The 24,921-nt window shown below is 41.7% G+C and overlaps 1 protein-coding gene across 4 annotated transcripts in view; it reads right to left on the reverse strand.

Moving 5' to 3' along the window:
• Nucleotides 1-24,921, reverse strand: part of rbfox3a (RNA binding fox-1 homolog 3a) — a 1,494,706-nt gene that overhangs the window by 1,102,398 nt on the left and 367,387 nt on the right. The window contains exon 1 of one of the 4 annotated variants that reach the window (XM_080208865.1): nt 18,276-18,397. The exons of the other annotated variants lie outside the window; for them this stretch is intronic. The gene's annotated coding sequence lies outside the window, so the exon portion shown is untranslated. Of the gene's footprint in view, nt 1-18,275; nt 18,398-24,921 lie in introns of those variants that run through there. 4 annotated transcript variants of the gene reach the window in all.

Genomic DNA, 24,921 nt, shown 5'->3' on the forward strand with positions numbered 1-24,921 from the left:
AGTGTCCTAATTGCCTATTAAGTAATGTTTAGTGTCCTAGTTGCCTACTAAGTAATGGTTTTGGTTTAAAATAAAGACAAATACTGCGGATGTTGGAATCTGAAACAAAAACAGAAAATGGTGGAAAATTTCAACAGGTCTGACAGCATCTGTGGAGAGAGAACAGAGTTAATGTTACAAGTCTGGATCAAAACTGACTCATGCAATCGCGAAACTTTAGCTCTATTCTCTCTCCACAAATGATGTCAGACCTGCTGAGATTTTTCCACCATTTTCTGTTGTTGATTTTAGTTTGTTTATAATATTCAAAGTCTTAAAATGTGATCCTTTAGGAATTGAAAGCTCTTTTTCGAAGTTATTGTCTCTATGGGGATTGTAACAACTAATATTCTGAGAACTCAGGTTGGACTTAAGCAACAAATTCACAAGTCCCTCAATTATGTGGAATCTGAAATGTAGCTTGCATTAACTGGATTTCCTCCCCCGACCCAAGTTAATTTATCGTAACAAAATGGACGTAAAAATGACTAATTAAGCAGCATAACATCCCATGTATAATCTGCATGGATGTTTGACCCATTGTAAATTCATCAGGGCCTTTCCTTCAACACACATAACACTTCCTGCAACAAACGCTATTTTAATTTCAGTGTTGAAATAGGATCATATGCTTGCCTCATGACCAATTTGCAAAATCACAAAGATTAGTTGTAGCTTTGGAAGCACAAAGCCTAACTAGTATTTGTAATTCTACAATGGTCAAACCAGCCAACCTTAAAAGGGAGTGAGGATGCTGACTCAGAAATGTTAAGTAAATGTTTCCTCAATTACCTTAATTTGGAATGAGGAGAAGAGATTGTCTTGCATCTGGACTATTACTGTCAGTTACTCGCCGTTCATGCTCATTCCTTCCAGTTCACTCCCCTCAGAGTCACCTCAGTGCTATGATCAGTATCTCAGTTGGTCGATGTTCCTCTCAAGGCTGACCAGTGAACTTCTTCAGGCCACCTGACAGCTCACCCATATTAGGATAATGAGGCCAGAGGTGAAATATCAGTTGATCACTATGACAGATTCACAGCAAAATTTGGACACTGATAAACTTAGACTCCGATGAACTTTAAGATTTTTTGCCTAAAACCTCATTTGGGATTGGAAGCTAGAAACCTTTTGCCTCGACAGGTGAAAGTAGCAAAGAATGGAACACCGCAAATTCTAGTTGTAGTTTCAGATTTTGCAAAGCCAAGGGTGCACTGGCTTATTACATGTTCAAATCAAACTGAAGGCTAATAGTGTTTGGGAAGGTAATTGGAGACAAACATAATAAAAATAGGGAATCATGCTTATATCCATTAATGTTGGTACTGCGCTGTTCCTTGGTAAAAGCCTAACATTAAAAAGGACATTTTGAAATATCTTCTGTTCTTAATTAGAAGTTTCTTGGTTAATCTTCTGAATCAGAACCTTTACTAAATAGCTTGGAATTTTTATTTTCAGGATGCATGTCAACACTTTGTGAAGAATTTGAGTCTTTATTTTGTTATATTAATACCTATTAAATGATAGCTAAGCTAGTGGCACAGTGGTTAACCATACTGCCTCACAGTGCCAGGAACCTGGATTCAATTCCACACATACGCCCAGCAACTGAGTGGTTTACTCCAGTGCCCAGTTTCCTCCTACAGTCCAAAAATGTGCAGGTTAGGTGGATTGCCCATGCTAAATCACCCCTCCATGTCCAAAGATGTGTAGGTCAGATGTATTAGCCATGGTAAATACATGGGGTTATGAGGATTAGATGGCGGATGAGCCTGAGAAGATGCTGTTTTAGACAGCCGGTGCAGACTCAATGGGCCAAATGGCCTCCTTCTGCACTGTAGTGATTATATGCTTCTACGAAAAACTGAACCATATTTTCACAATGCGAGAAGATGGTAATCCAAATTAATGGTCTAATGGTTCTCTCCATTGAACCAATAATTGCTTGATCAATGCAATCACTCCTCCTGATCTCCTTATCTGGCTAAGCAGCTGATAGAGATCATTCCTGTGTCATAGACTTTAATCGTTTCATGAATTCAATTATTGAACTGTTGCAACGGGACACAAGGATAGATTGAGGTTAGTGAAGACCTGGCTTTTATCACTAATTATATGAGTGTAGGTGCTTATATTGCTGTAAGGAAACCCGACATGAAAACATGAAATGCTTATTGCTTATTTCATTACGGACGCAAAGATTTTTACTGCTTCGGAAGCATTTTTTAAAAAAAAAAATCAACCTCTTAACTTCTAAACTAATTATAAATCTATAAGCAAGTGTTCCTGATCTGTAAATAGATTGCAATAAGTAGAATGATCAAATTGAACTAAATCAGATCAATTTGGACACAGAGATAGAATTTATGAATTTCTAAATTCAATATATTCTATTTAAAACAACGAATGGGAGACATTTTCCATCCATTCAGGATTCATTCTATAAGTCATTCAATCACTGGCGGCACATTGGTTAGCACTGCTACCTCACAGCACCAGGGACTTGGATTCAATTCTGGCCTCAGGTAACGGTCTGTTTGGAGTATGCACATTCTCCCCATGCCTATGTGGGTTTTCTCCAGGTGCTTCAGTTTCCTTCCACAGTCCAAAGATGTGCAGATTAGGTTGATTTGCCATGCTGAAATGCTCCTTGGTGTCAGAGTGATTAGGGTAAATATGTGGAGTTATGGGGATACAGACTGGGTGGGAATGTTGTCAGTGCAGGCTCAATGGGCCAAATGGCCTCCTTCTGCACTGTAGGGATCCCAAGATTCTATGAATTCAAATGATAAATTATTCTCAAATTACTCCTTCCTTAACACCCTGTTTTAATTTTGGAATAGAACTCCCCAGTATCAATAGTTATCTGCTTGTTTTCTGCCAAATGTGAAATTGGAAGCTTCAAGGAAGAATGGGCTATGGCTGAATTGACAACTGGAATCATCAGACGTACTCTAGTAAGCAGGGTAGAATTACTGCAGTGTCTCAAAATCTGCCTCTTCAGACAACTAATTGGACACATGTTATTCACGCTGGAATGACAGGTTTGTCAGGCAGAATTTAAGCTGACTCTGAGTGAAAACATACAAAAAGGGCAAGGAAAGATGATCAATGTTTACCTCTGATGCAACTTTCATGATTCAACTGCCAACCACTGGTGAGTTCAAAGCAAATGAAAAGAACAATACACTTATGAACAATTTCAGGAGAAAAAGATAAGTAATAAGCTGGAAGAGATTATCTACAGTGCAGGATTAAATGACTATAACTGACCTACATCTATCATTCTGATTTCAATGCCCTTGCAAACGTTTCAAGTACTTTCTTAAATTATTGTAGCATACGTTTACTTAACACTGATTTCAGAGCGCAAGAGGTGCTCCCAGCCATCAAAGTGCACCCTTTGCTTGTGCATTTTTGATCCTTGCTAAATCATATAACTGGTCCAATTATCAATGTCTATATACATAACTAAAATCTCAGCCTAACTGCCATGCAGTTTTCATGTTTGCACTGTGATGGTACTGTGACTTTAAGAAATGTATTTTGATCACGGTTCTCTGCAGAATGCTTCAGCAAGTCCCTGGGATTTTGTTGGCACCATTTTGTCTGTAGCCAGTGTCCTTTATTGTTACTAAAGTAGTATAATTGGTATGATGATGATTTTAATCTGAACTAATATAGTGTCCTATGGTTTTATTGTATTGCTGAGTGGAGCTTGATTGGGAGTGATTGACAGATCATGTCATGTGACTGAGGACAGCTATTTTTCATGCAGTTTTTAAATTTTGTTTTCAGGAGCAGCTTGAAGCTGAGAGAAACAGCAGTGTTTTTTTCCCTCTGGAATTGGAGTCCTTGCTGTTCCCGAGGTACTATGTTGGAAACTGCCAGAGACTAGTTTTCCCCCTCTAAGGTTTTTGCTGTTTTGAGGATATATCATCCTCTGAAAACTACTGTCAGGTTTGCTGTCCATAGGTGTTACAAAGCTGAAAAATCGAGCATCACGTGAGCATACTTGTTTTTGTGTTTGACCTGAAGAAGGGAGTATGTCTGTGGAATGGTGCTTTAACTTTGAACAACAGAGGTAGCTAGCTGTTAGAAATTATACTGTGTCATGTTTAAATTTTGTAATTGGTAAAATATATGCTTTTTATTTTTGTTATACTCTATCTGCATTCTTAAATAAACTTTCTTTGATAAAAGCTTCCTAGGGGGTCACTTGAAACATATCTGGAATGAAACACCTTAAGCTCACCCAAGCCAAAATAAATGTAAACTTAGGGTCTCGGTTAACTTCACAGAATACCTTGGCTTTCTGGCTCAAGTCTTAACAGCACTTTCTCCAGAATCTTCATGTCCATGACCCAAGGCAGGGATATCAACCAAAACAGGATATGATTGTTTAAGTACAGGTTAAATAGGAGCAGCACAGTAGCACTGCTGTCTCATATCACCAGGAACCCTGGTACGATTCCTGGCTTGGGTCACAGTCTATGTGGAGTTTGCATATTCTCCCCACGTCTGTGTGGGTTTCCTCCGGGTGCGCCAGTTTCCTCCCCCACAGCGTGAAAGATATGTTGGTTAGGTGCATTGATCCGAACAGGTGCCAGAGTGTGGCGACTCAGGGAATTTCAAGCAACTTCACTGTAGCCTTACTTGTGACTAATAAATAAACTTTAATAGATAAATTTTTACAAGTTGCATAACCTGATTTTGTACTTTACTCGCCTGCCAACACTTCCAAGGACTCTCTTTGCACACAGATATGCCACCCGATATTGTTTGTACTACTTTATCAATTGGTCAAGGACTAGTCACAAGCCCCTATTCTTGATAATTTTCATGAAAATGGATTTGACACCTTCAATTGCTTGACTCCATGTACATGACACTGCATTTCTCCACATTAAGAAACATTTGTAACGTACCCAGCCCTTCAATTAATTTGTCTGAATCATGTTAAAATTCACTAAACCCCTTCATTACTTTCCTAAGTTTTAAAACCTCCACTGTCGCCAAGACAGACTGAAAAAAAACAAAATTGGTTCTACTTGAAAATTTACCACACAGTGCATTCCTTTCTTCTTCCAAAAACTTAACCAGTGGACACATTACTCTTGTTTCAACTGTCATCACTGAAATTTCAAGAATGTACAAAATTTGTGGAATTACTGGTAGAAATGTAAAATATGCTTGTGTAACATTATGGTTTATTTGTGAAATGCTGTTATCTAAAGCACCCAACTTACTAAACAAAAAGAGGTGAAGATATGAAATGGACCACTTGCAGCAGATCATTCCAGAGCTCTGATAACCACATTTTCAGTGTCATCACCTAATTAAGGTTAATTTTCAATCTTGCAAAGTATGAAGGAGAAACTGCCATGACATTTTTTTCAAAACTACCACAGTGAGAAACACACAAAGAAACAGGACACAGAAGTAATAAATACAAAAGTCTTTATTACAAACGCCAAGAACTTTCATAAGCAAAGAAAATATTGAAAGTTGCATTAAAAATAACTAATAGGTTGAGATGTTTTCCGAAAGGTTCAGACTTGTTCATAGTTGTTCTGAACCAAGAGCACTGATGTGGAGAAATCACCTAAGCAGACAAGTTTAGGCTTTTCTTAACTAACTTTACCCTTCACTGTACATTCTTCAGTTTAGACCTGGAGTGAAAATCAGAAGCACCTGATGCTCATGTAACGATGAAATAATGACAGAGATCTGAAGAGGGGTGAAAGCTAAACTTGTGCAGAGTTCCTAACATGTACCTGCAGCTGTAGTAATAATGGTTTTAACAAGGCCAGTTATGGAATGGCAATAAATGTTGGCTTAGCCAACAATGCTCGCATCCCTTGAATTAAAAAGATACAGTCTTGAGTCACTTAAGTAGAAAAAGCCTGAAGAATTCTATCAAAGCCCCAAGCATGACAAAACAAAGAACTGCATCCCAATTAGGTTTTGGGACTTTTGAACAAGAGGTTAAACTTGTACAAACACAACTGATTAACCGAGACTACATATACTTTGAAGTATTCTCTGCAGTTCATCCTGAAATATATAACAATGCCTAACATCCATAGCCACTGAAAGCTGGTCAAAGAAAATACCACAACAATTTTAGCAATTTCCGAAGTGTGTTGAGTTTTGTGCAATATTTCAGTCGTACCAGTCATCTTCAAAGATGGAGTGGCACGATGGCACAGTGGTTAGCACTGTTGCCTCTGAGCACCAGGGACCTGGGTTTGATTCCTAGCTTGGGTCACCGTCTATGCGAAGTTTGCACATTCTCCCCATGTTTGCTTGGGTTTTCTCCCTCACTCCAAAGATGTGCTAGTTAGGTGCATAAGCCATGCTCAGTTCTCCCTCAGTGTGCCCAAACAGGCGCCGGAGTGTGACGACTTGGGGATTTTCACAACAACTTCATTGCAATGTTAATGTAAGCCTATTTGTGACTAATAAATAAACACTTTTCTTGCCGAGTAGCTATTTTCAATTCTGTCAATTGTTTTTTGATCCCATGTAAATCTACTGTGGAATGTGTAGGTTTGTGACTGCTGTAGCGCTCTCCTTATTTACTAGGTTAGAACAAAGAAAAGTTAGTTAAACAAGTCACATAGCTAAGTTTTGGAATCTAAGCTTCTCACTTTAAATAACAGAATTCTGACTGGATCTTATGCGCATGTTGATGTAACATTTTGTTGTTACCATAGCTGTTCCAGCGAACGATTCTGAACAGAACAGATATCTGAAATGTGGGCGAAAATCTACCACAAGTACACTTTTAACCAGTTCCCTGCAGGATTTTCGACGAAGGCTCAAAATTAACTTACCGTCTTACTGAGCCCGTAGGATACTATTTTTATTTATTCATTTGTGTCCCAAGAAGGCTTTAATTAACACTGCAATGAAGTTACTATGAAAACCTCCTCATTGCCACACTTCAGCACCTGTTCAAGTGCACTGAGGGAGATTTCAGCTTGGCCAATGCACCAAATATATAGGAACTGAGAAACTGGAAGCAGAAGGCCATTCGGCCCTTTGAGCCTGCACTGCCTTTCATTTTGATCATGGCTGATCATCAAATTCAATATCCCGATCCCGCCTTCCCCCCGCCAATTTCTTGATCCCTTCAGTTTTTGTTACCTGAATTTCAGTTGACTAAGCCATACTACATTTAGCTCTTTGGCGAGCAAGTGTGTGATACAATGGTGTATCAATCCTGCAAGAAGGTAAGGAAATCTCAAAAAAAGAGAGGATTTTTCACTAGCCGTTGACTGATGACAGATTCCACTATGAGGAAAGTATCTTTTTTTTCTCCTCGGAGTTGGATGTAGATTTCACACACAGAGGGGGAATGATGATGGGGATTAGTGTCACAGCTGTGGCATATCATTGGCTCCAATGACACATCTGTGGTGACTTTAGTAGACAGCTGCTTAGGAGATTTCGTATTTTCATTTAATTAAATTAGCAACCTGTTAGCTTTCAGGGAGAGGAAAAAAACAGTTCGCTTGCAGGTAGCCAAGCCAGGATTTGCCATACAGAACACAAAACCTAGCTCCTTGAGATACAAACCAAAAAAGGAATAGATGGAAAGGTGATTCTGAAGCAGTACAGAAGTGTCTCACAAAGAAAGTAGAATGGCTTACTCAGGTCATTTGTTTGTAACTGAGGTAAGCACATCACTGGCATTGCAGCAGTTCAATGACCTGTTGCTTTATGATATTGAGCCGACTATTTACTGGGGCAGGTTTTCAGATTGCCCTTTGGGGAAGTGGGAAGAGCCACAGACAGGAGACTCAGAAATAAGGGTTTGTCCAAAAGCCCTGCAGTTTTAACGACAGGTCTTTACATTTTGTTTTTCTTCCTGGTTTCCTGCCAGACAGATTGATTGATCAGCTGGCAACGCTGTCAGGTGGAAACACCTGGAGCAAAAGGCTAAAGTCATAGAACAGTTATTTCTTCAATGTGGGACACAAGGAGTCAGGAAGGAGATTGTGGTGGGAAATGAGGAAACAGGGCAGGGAAGACCATGGATTTGGTGAGGTGAATTGCAAGATCGATTTGCAAGGAGTGGATTTACTGGATAGCTGGTTGGGCCTGGGGGCTTCTACTGAACCACAGATATGGATATAAAAGTGTTTCACTTTGGGACCAATTCCTCTTGTCTTCTTTTACCTGCCAGGTTTCCCCAAAGTCTGCGAAACACAGCCAACATGAGTTAGAAATAGAAATCATGCTCGAGATGGAGACACACCGCCTCCTTAAAAAGGTTTTATTGATCAAAACTCTCTCCCGAGGATGGATTGGACGCCCACCCTTTGTTCTGCCTCTGTGAATATTGGGAGTGGGTGGGACAGGATTGAATTTGAAATTTTAGCACCTTAACATCCCACTCAACCTACCTGAGGTAAAATTAACCCCTATTTTCTTTTCCCTTACTTACTAATACAAACAAAGATGAAAAAATATTTTTTGTGCTGCAGCCGACAATGTATCTGTGCTGCAGTCATGAAGATGGTGGGATGCGCCAGAATTTTTAAGAGCAGACTGATTTTGGTCCATGGTACTCACAAAAATATTGGTCATTTTTCCAGTGTATTTGCTGGCTTTAGAGTGGCGTTGAAATAAAGGAACAAGTTATCATCAGCTGTCAGTTTGAAGCTTTATTTCAGAAATGTGCTTTTCAGTTAAAACAATTTGGATTCTGGTACCTTGAAGGAAAACCTTGGAGTCCTCCAGGGCTCAAAGATAATGACTAAATCAAATGAGGATTCTCAAACTTCTTCTCATTGCCTTTCCTCTCATGCATTTTTCAGGAAATTCGGAGCTGACTGGTTCACAAGGCTCTTTGATTTACTCACAATCAGCAGGGTAGGTTCAACAGGTCTCATAAATCACACTAATAAAAAACTTTAAAAGGACAGAGCAGAGCACTGCCCTGGACTGACTATAAACCCATTCAGTGACAGCACCATTGATGAGCTACTCATTTCAACAGTAGAAATCCTCACAAAAAGCATGGATTTGGAGCACTTCCAATTAGTCCAGAGTGGTGGAATGGTAACTATATCGCTTCAAAAAGTTCCTTGAAAAGCAAAATGACTGCCCACGCTTGTCAATAAGAAGTCTCACAAGATCAGATTAAAGTCCAACAAATTTATTTGGAATCCAGAGCTTTCAGAGTGTTCCAAAAGCTTGTGATTCGAAATAAACCTGTTGGACTTCAACCTGGTGTTGAGACCTCTTACTGTGCCCACCCCAATCCATCGCCAGCATCTCCACTTCCAGGTGACTCTCACCAAGATGAGAAAGGAGAACATTGGAAAGTACCAGGCAGACTGCTCAGAATTTGTCCTGTTGAAGCAAATACCACACACAAAAATAAATCAGAGGAATCGTGCATTGAACCAAATACAACAAAAGGAAAAGTGAGCATTGACTGGGAGATATTAATTCCTCCAGACTCCTACCCCACTACCATTTTACACCCAATGACAATATCAGGAAATCTGAGGTCAGGCAATATATAGAATTGATCAATTATTACACACAGCTTGTCAACAGAATGTCTCAGTGCTAACCTGCAAAGCCGTACAGTTCACATGGTGTAAATGAGCATTGCCACAAACTCAAATTGGGTCTATGTTGCAAAGAAGGAAATTTAGATTTTGTCATGACTTTCATCAATGCTGAACAATTTGTGAATTAGTAATTTATCCTAAATCATTAGTGCCATCTTACTTGTGCACATTCTAGGGAGATATGACCACTATCTGAACTAGCTACATACCACAAGCAGATATCCCCATGAGAATCCCCCTATAGGAGAAAGAGAAGGATACCTGTGGCTAGGTGTTCTTTGTGGACCCATTGGGTAAATGTGCATGTATCCTGTTTTAGTAGAAGATTCATATCAGTAGAAATCCAGTTAAAAAGGAAGACTGTAAAATAAGATTAGAGCTAAAAGTGCAACTTGTGAAAAGCCAGTCTTAATACGTGATGCACCAAATTGACAATGAGTGTATCAAAATTACTAGATCAGGAGTTACTAGCCACATATATACCAGGCTGAATTTTAATGTGGAGGATTGGTCCTCTCCTGATTCTGCAAATCGTTTCAATTATCTACATCAGAAAGATAATGGAATACCCTCCACTTGGGTTCTCCTGCTACTATACTCAAGTTTGAGCACTACGCATGATAAAGCAGCCTGCTTGTTCAGTAGGCCATCCATTGGAATCAAACTTCGCTTCCTTCAGTACCAGCTTACCATGGTTACATTGGACACATTGCAAAAGCTCACACAAGAGCTCCTTCAACAGCAACTCGAATGCTTACAATGGAGAGAGACTGATAAGAGAAAGACAGGGAATGATGTCAAGAAATAAAGAGAGAGTTGTAGACCAAAAGAGAGACAAGAGACTACGTAGAAAGAGAAATCGAGTGGCATTGTGATCCTTGTGCTGCGCTTGTCCATATTATACAATCACTGTCCATGCTCAGTCTGAAGACAAAACACATGTTTTCTCGAGTTGTTAGATCATCCCTACAGTGAAGTGATGGCTCTGCGCGTTGCTTGCGTCTTCTCAAAAATGCTTCCAATCTTTGGATTTCCAGGGCTGGGGAGGTTATAATTGCCAATAACCTCTTTAAAAAAAATCAGCAGATATGTCAGAAATTGTTCATTTATAATTGAGCTTCGCCGTACGAGATGAGGCAAGATCTCGCTAGCACAACCACCTTTAGATTGGCTGAACGAAAATAATTCCCAGCTAGGGTGAAAATAGATAACTACCCATAAGTTTGTTAAAGCAGCTGTGCTGTATTTTCTCTCATTTAGCTATTCTTGAAACCAAGTCTGTAAAAACATGCACCTTTAAACAGTTTCACAATGTGCCTCCTGACTCTGGCCCTTGAAAATTAACCAACTTTATAGCAACCATTAGTGTCTGAGATTGTGAATGAACAGCTGTGTCCTGCTCACTAATGAGCGACAAATCAATTTCTTAGCACCAGAAACAAGAGATGGGGCTGCAACTCACTGCCGACAATGCCAACGGCAGCCCAAAAGGAGGAGGCGCGTCAGCAAATCATTATTTACAACTAATTGTCAACAAAATCAGGGAAAGAGAGAAAGGGAGCAACTGCTGAGACACATTAAAGGTAACTTGCATTTTTAATTTTCAAAATTAGAAATTCAATACTCTGGATGCTTAAAATCTGAAATCAAGCAATGGAAAATGCTGCAAATACTCAGTAGTATAGGCAACATTTGTGTAGAGAGGAACCGGATTAATGCTTCGGTTTAATGACCAGTTGTTTTGTTCTGACAGTCGATATTTACAGTGCAGAGTCCTAACTGACAGTGAACCAACAAGTAAAACCTGGTAGTCATCCTTCACTTCTTAATCACTTTACAGACAATGAATTAAAGATTAAGCACATACAACTGAGTGAAGGCAGAAGCATCAAACTATTACAAAAATACTAACATAAAAATATAAGTTTTTAAAATCATAATGTAGGAACTTAACATACCCCAACATGTAAAATTAGCTTTTCAGGGCGAGAGGGATTGTTCATGGCTAATTATGAACTTAATATGCAATTAAAAATCTCATTCTACATGGTATAACTTTTTCAACAGTTTTTACAGGAAGATTAATTACATAAATGGAAACTTTGCACGAGTTCAAATGATTGATTTCCATCTCTGGGGAGTTCAGAAGCATAGGGTATCATCAGTGGCAACATCTGGATTTCCACACTTTGCTGTATTTGTGCAGGAACCAAGGGCTGAATCTTCAGGATCTTCTAAAGGTGGGAATGGAGCACCCTGAAGGCATCAGCAGTTGGGGCATATCAACTGCAGGATAACTTCTTCCTATCAGCCATCTTGGAGGAGGCAAGTTCAGGGGTCAGAAAGGCCACTCCCACTTGGGAGGCAATTAACCTCGTTCAGAGTTTAGGAGGCTGACTGGGATTTTCCAGTCGGCCTTCAGTTTCCTGGCAAAGCAGGAAGCTGAGTGCCTGGGTGAGGGTATAGATAAAAACTACACTATGGAGAGGCTCCCACTGTGGTAACCTGGCTACGTTTTATATTTGTTTTAAGTATCAGTGCCTGTGAGGGCACCTTCTTGTTGTGGTGTTAAATTGTTTCTGATTTAGTGAGATGGGTGTCTTAATGGATGAAAGATGAATCTCTCATTTTGTACAAGAATCTATTGTGGATATTGCGTGTAAATATTCTCCTCATTTATATATAAAGCCAGGTTGTTTTCCATTTCTAATATATTCTGGAATGACCTAGTGGTCCTCTCATGCTGCAGGTCCCTGATTAGTCTACTAGCTTTGACAACCTGTTTGGTGCCATGAATGGGCAGGCAATCAATCTCCAATAATGGGCTCACTCACTCAACTTTAATCAGATTCCCCCAGAGATGGGTTTCTGATCTGAAAAAAACTCCTATTTTTGCTTCAACACGGCACAGATTTTTCCCACCTGGAGGGGGCAGGAACAGGAAATGTTTCCCATTGTGGAGGCAGATGGGAAATCATGTCACATCTTCTGGCCCCGATCTTATTAATTATGCATCCAGAGATTTAGTGTTGTATTCCATGCTGGGCAAGCATGATGGCACGCATTTCGCAGTCGTGTTTGGGTGCCATATTGAAAAGGTGCTCAATGTCACTGACACACTTTGAAGAAGGAAGATGGATTTCCAGGGGCACTCTGAGGCTGGAAGGTGGATCCCCTCCCGCCCAATGATACTGAAGGTAAAAGATCCACCTGTAATGTTGTTGTGTCCCGGGACAGCCTCCATCTCAAACCCCACAGGCATCTTAAGCATTCTCCAGTTAGCTATTCCAGACACGTTGTGGAGTGATCTGTTTTCCAGTTGGCATTGTGGAGAATGAGTGTGGGGGTAAGATTCAGTCAGGCCTTCATCTGCATCCCATGAGCGGCATTCAAACGAGTTTCATGTCAGCCTCCAGCGGGTTTCCCAATCCATCATGGGTTGGGATTGATGTAAAACTGATTTTTGGGCTTCTCACTGAATTCGCCCTCCCCGCCCACCATGAAATCCATTGGAGGGGCCTTGGGAGAAGACTGCTGTGGTGAAAATTCAGCCCTGAAAGGCAATGTCAGTTGTAATGATGCAAACACTGTCAGCTTTGGTGTCATTATAACTTCAAAATCTGGGGCTTTTTTTAAGGCTTTTTCTTAATGGTTGACAAAGTTATTGTAACAGATTAAATATAAATAAAAAAACAAATTCAGGAGTAAATAAGAACCTATTGGGATTGCAGGATGCTAATATCGAGACTTTACAATCTTTGAATTTTTACTAAACTGAATTCTAAAACTGTTTTCGTGGAGTACTGCACATTTCAATTTATTGGGGTATAATGGTAGGACTCTCACTGAGGAGTCAGAAGTTTGAGGTTTCAAGTTTCACACCAAAGGTACATAATCCAGGTTAACTGTAATATTTTCAATCAGGGCATTGACTTTGGCCTATTGGAATACGAACTCACTAATTAAGGAGTCAAAGATCTTTTCCATGTGTTTAGCTGGGAGTGTCAGTTCCTCTGGCACTCCCGAAGGTAGACTGCTGACTGATAGCACTTTGTACTGCTGTTGAAATTCTAAATAAAGGGATCTTGTTGAAGGGACTTCTGCCTCCAATGACTTATTACGCTAACACTTCATGATTCCATGGACCCCTCTGAGTTGGATATCATCTGTAAACCTGACTGCTTTTTGTAGTATTTTGGAATCTAGGTCATTTATGTAAATTTGAAATAGCATTCCAAAACTGAGCCTTGACTGATCACACTCTGTATTCCCCCACTTTATTGGGGGATTGGTCCGCAACTATGCTTAGCAATCCATAGCGATGGGTTTGACAAATGAGAAGATGCCAACCAGCTTGGAGGGGGCTGAGTTGTGACCTGGTGACCCCGCAACCCTGGTACAATATTAGGCAGAACAGATAGTGTAATGTTTACCAGGCAAAGAGGCTTCAGGGAGGCATAATGTAATGCCACCCTTGAACTTGGTTTTAGCTATGGCCCAGATATTAACTCGAGCTTCAGAATAACATTGCGAATAACAAAAGGCTCATTTGTGAGTGATTTGATATTCTGGAGAAAAAGGTAAAGGGAACCACTGAGTGTTCTTCCCACACCAATAACAACTAATAATTATATTACACAATTAACACAGCAAAACACTAGAAAACACTTCATCAGGAATGAGTATCATACAAAATTTGACACTGACTCACATGAGGAGAAAATAAAACAGGTGATTAAAAACAATAGGCTTTAAGGAGGGTTTAAAGGGAAGAGAGATTGAGAGGCAGAGCCGTTTACAGAGGAATTCCAGAGCCTAGGGCTTTGGTGATTGTGCCTTCAGGGATGCACAAGAAGCCAGAATTGGAACAGCACTGAGATTGTGAAGGAATGCAAGGCCAGAGGAGATTACAGATATGGGGAGAAGCTAAGCCATGGAGGAATTTGAAAATAAGGATAAGAATTTTGAGATTGAGGTTTTGCCAAATTGAAAGCCAAAGTAAGGTCAATAAAAAAGAGGAGTAAGGTGAGAATTAGATTTGGTGTGAGATTGGATCATACGCCATCACGGCTTAGAAATATATTGCCCGTTCCTTCACTGTCGCTGGATCAAAATTCCTAACAGCATTGTGGGTGTACCCTACACTACATGGAGTGCAGTGGTTCAAAACAGCAGCTCACCACCACTTTCTGGACGACGATTGGGGATGGGCAATAAATGGTGGCCAAGTCAACAAAACCCACATCCAATGAAGGACTAATTGGGGCAGTTATATCATAGAATCCCTAAAGTACAGAAAGAGGCCATTCAGACCACTGAATCTGTACCAATCACATTTCTACCTTGGCCCTATTCCCATAACCCCACGCATGTATCCTGCCAATCCTCCGACACTAGGTTCAATGTAGCACAGCCAAGCAACCTAACCCACACGTTTTTGGACTGTGGGAGGAAACCAGAGCATCTGGAGGAAATCCACACAGACACGGAAGAAAGTGCAAAGTCCACCAAGGCCAGAATTGAATTTAGGTTCTTAGTGCTGTGAGGCAGCAGTGTTAACTACTATGCCACTATGCTACCCGGTATTGCTGTTAAGGAGTCAGTGATAGGACAATGAGTGTCCTGGAGAATCCAAAGAGGTACTGGGGTAAGCTTTCCATCTTTTGCAAGAGCAGTTCAAGTCAAAAACCTTGGTAAGAAAGGTTGTCTCTGTGTTTGTGATGGCGTCAGATAGTGATTAAGGATGAGAGAACAGGGATGAAGGATGGCAATGGAAGGAAATGAAAAAGGAAGGTCAAATGGGAACCAAGAAATAAAAAGGTATCAGACACAGAGTTAGCTTATAGACAATTGTGTGTTACATAGATGGCCATGATGTGGGAATGCCGGCGTTGGACTGGCGTAAACACAGTAAAAAGTCTGACAACACCAGGTTTCAGTCCAACCGATTTATTTGATAATACTCACAAGCTTTCGAGGGGACTGCCTCTTCGTCAGGTGAATGGAGAGTTCTGGCCTCAGACAGAGCATGTAAAGCACAGACAGTTTAGAGATTACTGATTAAAATGTGAATCCTTACACCTAACCTGCTATTCAAGACCTGAAGTGGCTGACAATGTGAGTGGAAGGAGCACTGATCACAGGTTACAGAGATGTGTATTGTCTCCAGACAGTACAGTAAGTGAGGTTTTGCAAACCCAGGCAAGTCACGGGAGTTACAGATAGTGCGACATGAACCCAAGATCCCTGTTGAGACCGTCCTCATGCGTGCGGAACTTGGCTATCAGTCTCTGCTCAGCGACTCTGCGCTGTCGTGTGTCGTGAAGGCCGCCTTGGAGAACGCTTACCCGAAGGTCAGAGGCTGAATGCCCGTGACCACTGAAGTGTTCGCCAACAGGAAGGGAACAGTCTTGCCTGGTGATTGTCGAGCGATGTTCATTCATCCGTTGTCGTAGCGTCTGCATGGTCTCCCCAATGTACCATGCTTCGGGACATCCTTTCTTGCAACGTATCAGGTAGACAATGTTGGCCGAGTTGCAAGAGTATTTACCATGTACCTGGTGGATGGTATTCTCACGTGTGATGATGGTATCCATGTCGATGATCCGGCATGTCTTGCAGAGGTTGCTGTGGCAGGGTTGTGTGGTATTGTGGTCACTGTTCTCCTGAAGACTGGGTGGTTTGCTGCGAACAATGGTCTGTTTGAGGTTGTGTGGTTATCTGAAGGCAAGAAGTGGGGGTGTGGGGATAGCCCTGGCGAGATGTTCGTCTTCGTCAATGATATGTTGAAGACTCCGGAGAAGATGTCGTAGCTTCTCCGCTCCGGGGAAGTACTGGACGACAAAGGGTACTGTGTCCCGTGTTTGCCTTCTGAGGAGATCGGTGCAGTTTTTCGCTGTGGCGCATCGGAACTGTCGATCTATGAGTCGAGCACCATATCCTGTTCTTATGAGGGCATCTTTCAGGGTCTGGAGGTGTCTGTCACGATCCTCCTCATCTGAGCAAATCCTGTGTATACAGAGGGCTTGTCCATAGGGAATGGCTTCTTTAACATGTTTAGGGTGGAAACTGGAGAAGTGGAGCATTGTGAGATTGTCTGTGGGCTTGCGGTACAGTGAGGTGCTAAGGTGACCATCCTTAATGGAGATGCGTGTGTCCAAGAATGCATTCTCATAAGGGCATAAGTGTTCAGGGCATTCAGCCTCTGACCTTCGGGTAAGCATTCTCCAAGGCGGCCTTCACGACACACGACAGCACAGAGTCGCTGAACAGAGACTGATAGCCAAGTTCCGCACACATGAGGACGGTCTCAACAGGGATCTTGGGTTCATGTCGCACTATCTGTAACCCCCGTGACTTGCCTGGGTTTGCAAAACCTCACTTACTGTACTGTCTGGAGACAATACACATCTCTGTAACCTGTGATCAGTGCTCCTTCCACTCACTTTGTCAGCCACTTCAGGTCTTGAACAGCAGGTTAGGTGTAAGGATTCGCATTTTAATCAGTAATCTCTAAACTGTCTGTGCTTTATATGCTCTGTCTGAGGCCAGAACTCTCCATTCACCTGACAAAGAGGCAGTCCCCTCGAAAGCTTGTGAGTATTATCAAATAAATCGGTTGGACTAAAACCTGGTTTTGTCAGACTTTTTACTGTGTTTACATAGATGGGGCAGAGAGTCAACAAAACATGTGAAGATAAGGAGAACAAGATATGCAACAATATAAAGTTACAATGCCTGAGCATTAGGTTAGTAAAGAATGGGAAAGACAACTGCAGTACATCATGTGGCTGGCCAAATCTATGTTCTAATTCACACAATGTATTCAATTAACTGATTAGTTAGCATGATGATACCCAAATTGGAAATCCTAGGTTTATTATGCTGGTAATTGTTAGTTAACAATGAGCTACCATGGGCAGTCAATTATGGATCATGCAATACATTTTCAGTAATGTATTTGATTCTAAAATTGTTACTGATTAACCCTCAGACTATAAACAGCCCAAATCAATGATCATTTACTGAGCTGGCAAGAGTTTAAGTTTTAGCTTGTGGCGTGTGACGATGAGTCAGCCATGGCTTAGTTGGGAGAATTCTGAACTCTGATTCACAAGGTTCCAGCTTCAATTTCCACTCCAGGGCTTGAGCACAAAATCTAAAGCTCTCTCTCATACAGCACTGTCATTTTTTAGATACATCATTAAAATCCCCTACTATCAACATCCTGGAGGTTACCATTGTCTGGACTAGCTACATAAATAATATGGCTATAACAGCAGGTCAGAGGCTAGGAATACAGCGGTGAGTAACTCACCTCCTAACTCTTCAAAGTCTGTCTACCATCTAAAAGACGCAAGTCAGGGGGTCTGATGGAATATTCTCCACTTGCCTGGATGAGTGCAACTCCAGTAACATCCAAGAAGCTTTGCACCATCCAGGACAAAGTAGCCCAAACATTCACTTCCTTCACCACCAATGCACAGAGGCAGCCATGTGTGCCATCCACAGGATGCACTGCAGGAGCTCACCAAGGCTCCTTAGACAGCACCTTGCATTGCCACAATTGTTACCAATTAGCAGGAGAAAGGCAGCAGACACATGGGAACACAGGCACCTGGAGTTTCTGTCCAAGCTACTCACCATCCTGGACTTGGAAATATATCACTGTTCCTTCACTGTCAAAATTCTGGAGCTCGCTCCCTACCACCATTATGGATGCACCTGTACATCAGGGATTGCAGCATTTCAAGAAGGCAGCTATCCACCACCATGGCAAAGGCAGTGAGGAATGGGTAATAAATGCTGGCCTAGCCAGTGACGTCCACATCCCATAAATGAATAACAAAATACCAATCTGCATCATAAAAGTAGATCGGCTGATCCTTGCTGTTTGTGGGAGTTGCTGAGTGCTACATTTTCTACATCACATCACTGCCTACACTTCAAAAGTACTTCAAAGGCTGTGAAATGCCTCAAGATGTCTGGTGGTCTTGAGATGTCACAATACAAAAAATTATTCAGATCAAGAATTGCATTATTACTGCGATAAATACTAAACAATCTTAAACCGAAATTCACCTTCCATCTCCCAAATCGACCTCTCCAAGATCACCTTTTTGATGAGACTGACCACTAGCTCCTATTTCCATTAAGATTGCTGACCACAACTTTGCTTCCTGTTTTTCACGTTAGCCAAGATTAACTGCTTTCTGTCCTTTAAAACTGATGTCATTTCTGCCTCCATAACATCACCTGACTGCCCTTGTCTCAGTCCACCTACTCCAATCCATGGTACTGCTTGATTGATATTTCCAACTCACTCCTGACCAGCCTTCACCATTCTATCCTCCATTATGTGAGATTATTCAGAACACTGCTGCCAGTGTCCTTATTTTTGACAAGTCCTATTCACTCATCTCCCCTGTTCATGGAGCTTCCAGCAAGCAAAGCCTTGAATTTAAAATCCTCATCCTGGTTTTCAAATTCTGAATGGCCCTGCCCACTCTACCATTGTAATCCCAACTCTATAGCCTCCCAGAACTCTGCGTTCCACCAGTTCTGCTCTCTTGAGCATTTGCTGTTAGCTGCCTGTGCCTTAAGCTCAGAGTTTCTTCCCTGCACCTCTCTACTGCTCCATCACAACGGAGTGGGCAGCACAGTGGTTAGCATGCTGCCTCACAGCACCAGGGACCCGAGTTCAATTCCGGCCTTCGGTGATAGTCTGTGTGGAGTTTGCACATTCTCCGGGTATCTACACAGTTCCTGGGGTGCTCCAGTTTCCTCCCACAGTCCAAAGATGTGCGAGTTAGGTTGATAGGCCATTCTAAATTCACCCTCGTTTCAGGGAATCACCAGGGTAAATAAGTGGTGAGGTTATGGGAATAGGGATTGTGGTCAGCACAGACTCGATGGGCCAAATGGCCTCCTTCTGTACTGTAGGAATTCTATTAAGAGGCTCCATATCATCTAGCCTAATAACTCCTTACATGGCGCAATGTCAATGTTTTATTGTAAATACTCCTGTAAATCATCCTGGAACATTTTATTGCATGCAAAGCACTACATGATGCAAGTTATTGCTGTAAACCAAAACTGTAAGTGGATAATACACAATTAAGCAAATCATTTTGTTCAATACTTTAATTCTACTCAACTTTTCTCCTATTGTGTTTTACATTGTATTAATATTTTAAAAATGGATTGGTTAGGTTAGACAGAAACAATCATACGTGTTGCTGGTTTGTTATTTTCCAGGACAGAGGAACTTCCAGAATGAAATTAGGCTTTTAATCGGTCACCCACTGGGTTTAAAGGATCATTTCATTCCAATCTTAAAAGCTGAATACTGTAAATGTTAGTCTGAGATAATGAACGCTTGGCAATGATTTTGTGCCTGTATTCGCCACTGGCACAAATGGCGACATGGGCGAGAGTCTCGCTGGTGAGATCTCACGACAAAATTGTCCCTGCTGTCCGCCAGCAACATAATGTGGTTCACACCCAGGAAGGTCAAGAACCTCATTTAAATATATTACCATGTGATTAGCGGGCTTCCTGCAGTATCATTCCCCTCCCCCCCCAAACATTTGTATTGCCCCCCCCGCCCCCATCCCTCACTGATGTGACAACACATTGCCAAGATTTACAACAGATCTGGAGCAATCTATGGCTCCCAGAGGGGGAACATGCCCAGGCAGTACCCTGGCAGGGAGGTTCAGGGTAGGTGGTGGATAGGGTGCCTATGAAGCAGCTACTTTTGTCCTTCAATGGCTGACTGCAAAATCCAAGTTATTAAAACCGCACCATACATATTTTTGTACAGAATGACTGATAGCTGGGAGTTAGCTCAAGTCATTAATTGAGACTTAGGCTCATGCTGACTTTCATAAACCACTCTGAGTAGTGTTTCATCGTTATCTGAATGACTCCATTGATTTGCTGGCTTGTAACTCATGAGATGCCATATATTATCCTGTATCTAATCCATATATTAATGTGATCGCTGCTATTTATCAATGCCAATTAAAGTCTGATACAAATATAAATTATGCAAGTGTTGATATCTGACATTATGACGACTTTATGTACATGAGGACAGAAACTAATCAGGCTTCACTCAATTTCAAACCAGACAAACACTATACTATCAACCCTTAGCACTGAGAGTGGCAGGTTTCCATATAATGGCACAGGCGGGCTTAGAATTAGAAGGCTTCCCATACCTAGGGCAAAGCATAGGACAGACAAAGTAGATACTTATATCTAATTTCTGCAGCTTGTTTTTCTGAGAACAGCTTACATCTGACAATAGGTCACAAGCCTGAAATGTTTGAGAGGCACTACGGCGCATCAAACATGGCCAACCAGGAATCACCCCTGCGCTTACTGCCTGCCATTGCTGTATTGGTAGGGTTTACTGGTTGGAAATCCACCGATTTAGCCATGATATGGATATGTACATTTGAATGTACCTGCATCTTCCGTAGCTATAAAGTCCTAAATGGAATGCTACCTCTGCATCACTAGATCCACAGAGGGGGAGGTGGCATTGAATTGATGAAACATGCCCAATTTCTCTCATAATTGTGGTGGGAAGTCAACAGAAACACTGGAGAAACCGTGTATATACACCATTTCGCTATGGCTTCCATTTCTCCATTCATATTATGATGGATATTCATGACAGTTGCACAGGCAGCCATTTCCCAAATCCTTTCTCTTCATGGAACACTAACAGCTACATAGAGCAGTTCAATTGCTCAATCCTTGTTGAGATACGTAGACCAGGATTTTCATCTTCGAGGCAGGTGATAGCAGTCAAGAAAATGTCCGGCTCAGTCTCAGGGGAAACTGCCCACAAAAGCATAATCTTCATTGCCACAGAGGTGGCGGTGGGAGTGGGGGGTAGTTTTGTTGGCTGAAGTCAGGCCAACCAACCTGGGATAAAGTTTAGAGGCAGCCACAGGAACGCCCACCTCAATGCTGCGCTACTTCATCCTCATTCAAAATACAAGAGCCCGCCAACCCATATCCATCAGACTACGTCACCCTCAATGCCACTACATTACCAACTGCCCGCAGCCACCTTCCCCCCACTCATGCTTTCTGTGCCCCCCCAACACCTGGAATGTGTACCCCTTCACCCACACCCTCTGGTCCTTTAAACTTCCCATGCCAATCAATGCCTTTCCATTCCCAGCGGCCCCCATGCCAAGCTATAGTACTTCCATAGAATCATAGCAATGCAGAAGGTGGCCATTTGGCCTATCGAGTCTGCATGGGCCTTTATTGCGAGGAGGATAGAAGCACGGAGGTCTTGCTGCAACTGTACAAGGCACTGGTGAGGCCGCAACTGGAGTACTGTTTGCGGTTTTGGTCCCCTTATTTGCGAAACGATACATTGGCCTTGGAGGGAGTACAGAGAAGGTTCACCAGGCTGATACCGGAGATGAGGGGGTTAGCTTATGAGGACAGATTAAATAGACTGGGTCTGTACTCATGGGAGTTTAGAAGGCTGAGGGGAGATCTTATAGAGACTTACAAGATAATGAAGGGGCTAGATAGGGTAGAGGTAGGGAGATTCTTTCCACTTAGAAAAGGAAACCAGAACCAGAGGGCACAGCCTCAAAATAATGGTGGGGGGGGGGGGGGGGGGGGGGGGGGGGGGGAGAAAGAGAGGAGGGGGCGCAGTTTAGAACAGAGTTGAGGAGGAACTTCTTCTCAGAGGGTGGTGAATCTCTGGAATTCTCTGCCCATTGAAGTGATGGAGGCTACCTCATTGAATATGTTCCAGTCACGGGTGGATAGGTTTCTGATAGATAAGGGAATTAAGGGTTATGGGGAGTAGGCGGGCAAGTGGAACTGATCCACTTCAGATCAGCCACGATCTTATTGAATGACGGGGCAGGCTCGAAGGGCTAGATGGCCTACTCCTATTTCTTATGTTATGTTCTTATATTCCCACCTAAGCCCTATCCCACAACCCTACTGCCTTATGCATTTACCCCAGTTAGTCCCCCTGACTCTAAGGGGCAATTTAGAATGGCCAATCCGCCTGTGAGCAGAAACCAGAGCATTGGGAGGAAACCCACACAGACATGGGGAGAACGTGCAAACTCTACACAGACAGTGACCCAAACTGGGAATCGAACCCAGGTCCCTGGCACTGTTAAGGCAGCAGTGCTAACCACTGAACCATGTCGCCCACTGAACCACCATACACTGTATAAAACCAGTAAAAGGTAGATACTCTAGGATATGTTAAACAAAGCTTTTAAAAAGTAATTCATTCATAACTTTCTACTTTGTTAAAAAAAGAAACAATTTTACTTAGAAGGCAACAAAACTGTCAATCACCGTGACCTTTTAACCTATCAATAACAAAAACCACAACATCTTGAAGCCACTTAGCAATACATAAATAAACATTGTGAACTTGACAGCAGGGATCAGAGAGCCTGAGCTGCCAATCAAGCAAAACTTTCTTCTGGGGTGCTGCTGTTAAGTGCGCTCATTGTCTGGGCTCTCAGCCAAGTTTAATTACTCACTTAAGGGTCTCATTGGTCTAAAAGGGAAGGGCCCCACTTAAGATGCCACCAACAGTGGAAAATCTATGGATACGCCACCTCTGCCATCCCACCCGATTTTAGCACCCCTCCCTCTCCCTTCCCCCTCCCCCCACAACCCACCTCCCTCTCTCTCAAAATACTCCCTGGAGCTCCACAAAATCCCAGTGAGAGACTAGTTGCCAAATAAAAACCCCAGAAGAATGGATTCAGGACTGCACACTGGAAAAACGAAGAACAAAAGATGAAGAATCGTGAACATGGTCTTTGAACAATGGAATAAATCTCACCGCAGTGAGCAAAGGAAAAAAAAATCTGAAAAAAAAACAAATGCAATCATGGAGACAGAAACATAATCAGAACAGAAAAATGTGCAAAAACGATGTGACAAATTATATAACACTGAACATTTCCAGGAATAAAAATGAATTAGCTACAATATCATTTCTAATAAAACAAAGTGAAAAGGAACTGCTGCAAATTGTGTAAATACTGCACCAACAAATTTGAGTCTTATTGCTTCCTTTACACAAACACACAAATGAGAGCACCACTATTGTTTGGATTCAAACACTCGGAAGAAAATTGATTTTTTAAAATCTGCTAATTCCTCTGCACTAAGTACAAAGCATATTGCTGCAAGTGTTGTACTACTCGTTATTAGAGACCTGATTATATTCAGGATGTAAATCAGGATGCAAATCAGTGTTACAATAGATGTCACAACACTCACTACAGAATGATGGGACCTATTTTATTGTTTCATTTTTGCAATCAAGTTTGCAATCCACACTGCTGTGGTCCTGTTTACTAGTTGTCGTTTGTGTGCTGCATTCTAATCAGGGTGGCTTCAAGTTATTAAGACTGGTATCTGGCGCAATATTTATCAGAACAACAGTGGCTGCTAGTCCAAATCAGGTTTTTATCTCCCAAAGACTGACACTCATGTTTAAAGATCAGAGGAATAAATGGAATTCAATCACCAGACCTCTTTTGCAGAGATAGTTTTATTCGCAGAGACAACAAAATCTATATGTCTTGGTTGGAGGGGGAGAAGGAGGGAAACAAAAATCAGATACTGTTACATCTGTGGGAAGAAAGTGACCCAAAGTAACCCTGCACTACAGTTGGGGCTTATTGTTCTGTTTATATTAATTCCTGATTTAGATTTAGGAAGCAAGGTTACAGTGCTTCTGCATCTTGCCCTACTCAGTCTCGTTGGAGCAACTGGGTGGATTTTATTCCTTATTTTCATTTTGTGCATGCACAGACACAAGACCACACATCAATACCAATATCTGAACATCAGCTACAATGATATTAGGATGGTTAATTCAAGAGTAATTTACATAGCAGTACACTATTTATCCCCCCACCCTCCCAAGCCTGTTCAGTATTCAATGAGATCATGACTGATCCATGATCTATATCTATATATTCACCTTCTCCCCGTATCTCTTAATATCTTTCATTAACAAAGCATTTCAAGCCTGAGATTGGGAGACAACAATTGATGTTGCCATTTGTGGAAGATAGTTCCAAATTTCCACCACCAATCTGCGCGTATAATTGTTTTCTGAATTCTGCTCCTGAAATATTTGGCTCTCAAAAATCTTTGGCCCCCTGAATGTTGTCTCCCCAAACAGCAAGAAACCGCTTATCTCAATCTGATGTATTGTAGCTTTACTCTGGACTATTATCAATTCAGAGAACAGATAAAC

This window comes from Carcharhinus amblyrhynchos, chromosome 21 (assembly GCF_965287045.1).
Source record: "Carcharhinus amblyrhynchos chromosome 21, sCarAmb.v2.hapA, whole genome shotgun sequence".
Lineage (NCBI taxonomy): Eukaryota > Metazoa > Chordata > Chondrichthyes > Carcharhiniformes > Carcharhinidae > Carcharhinus > Carcharhinus amblyrhynchos.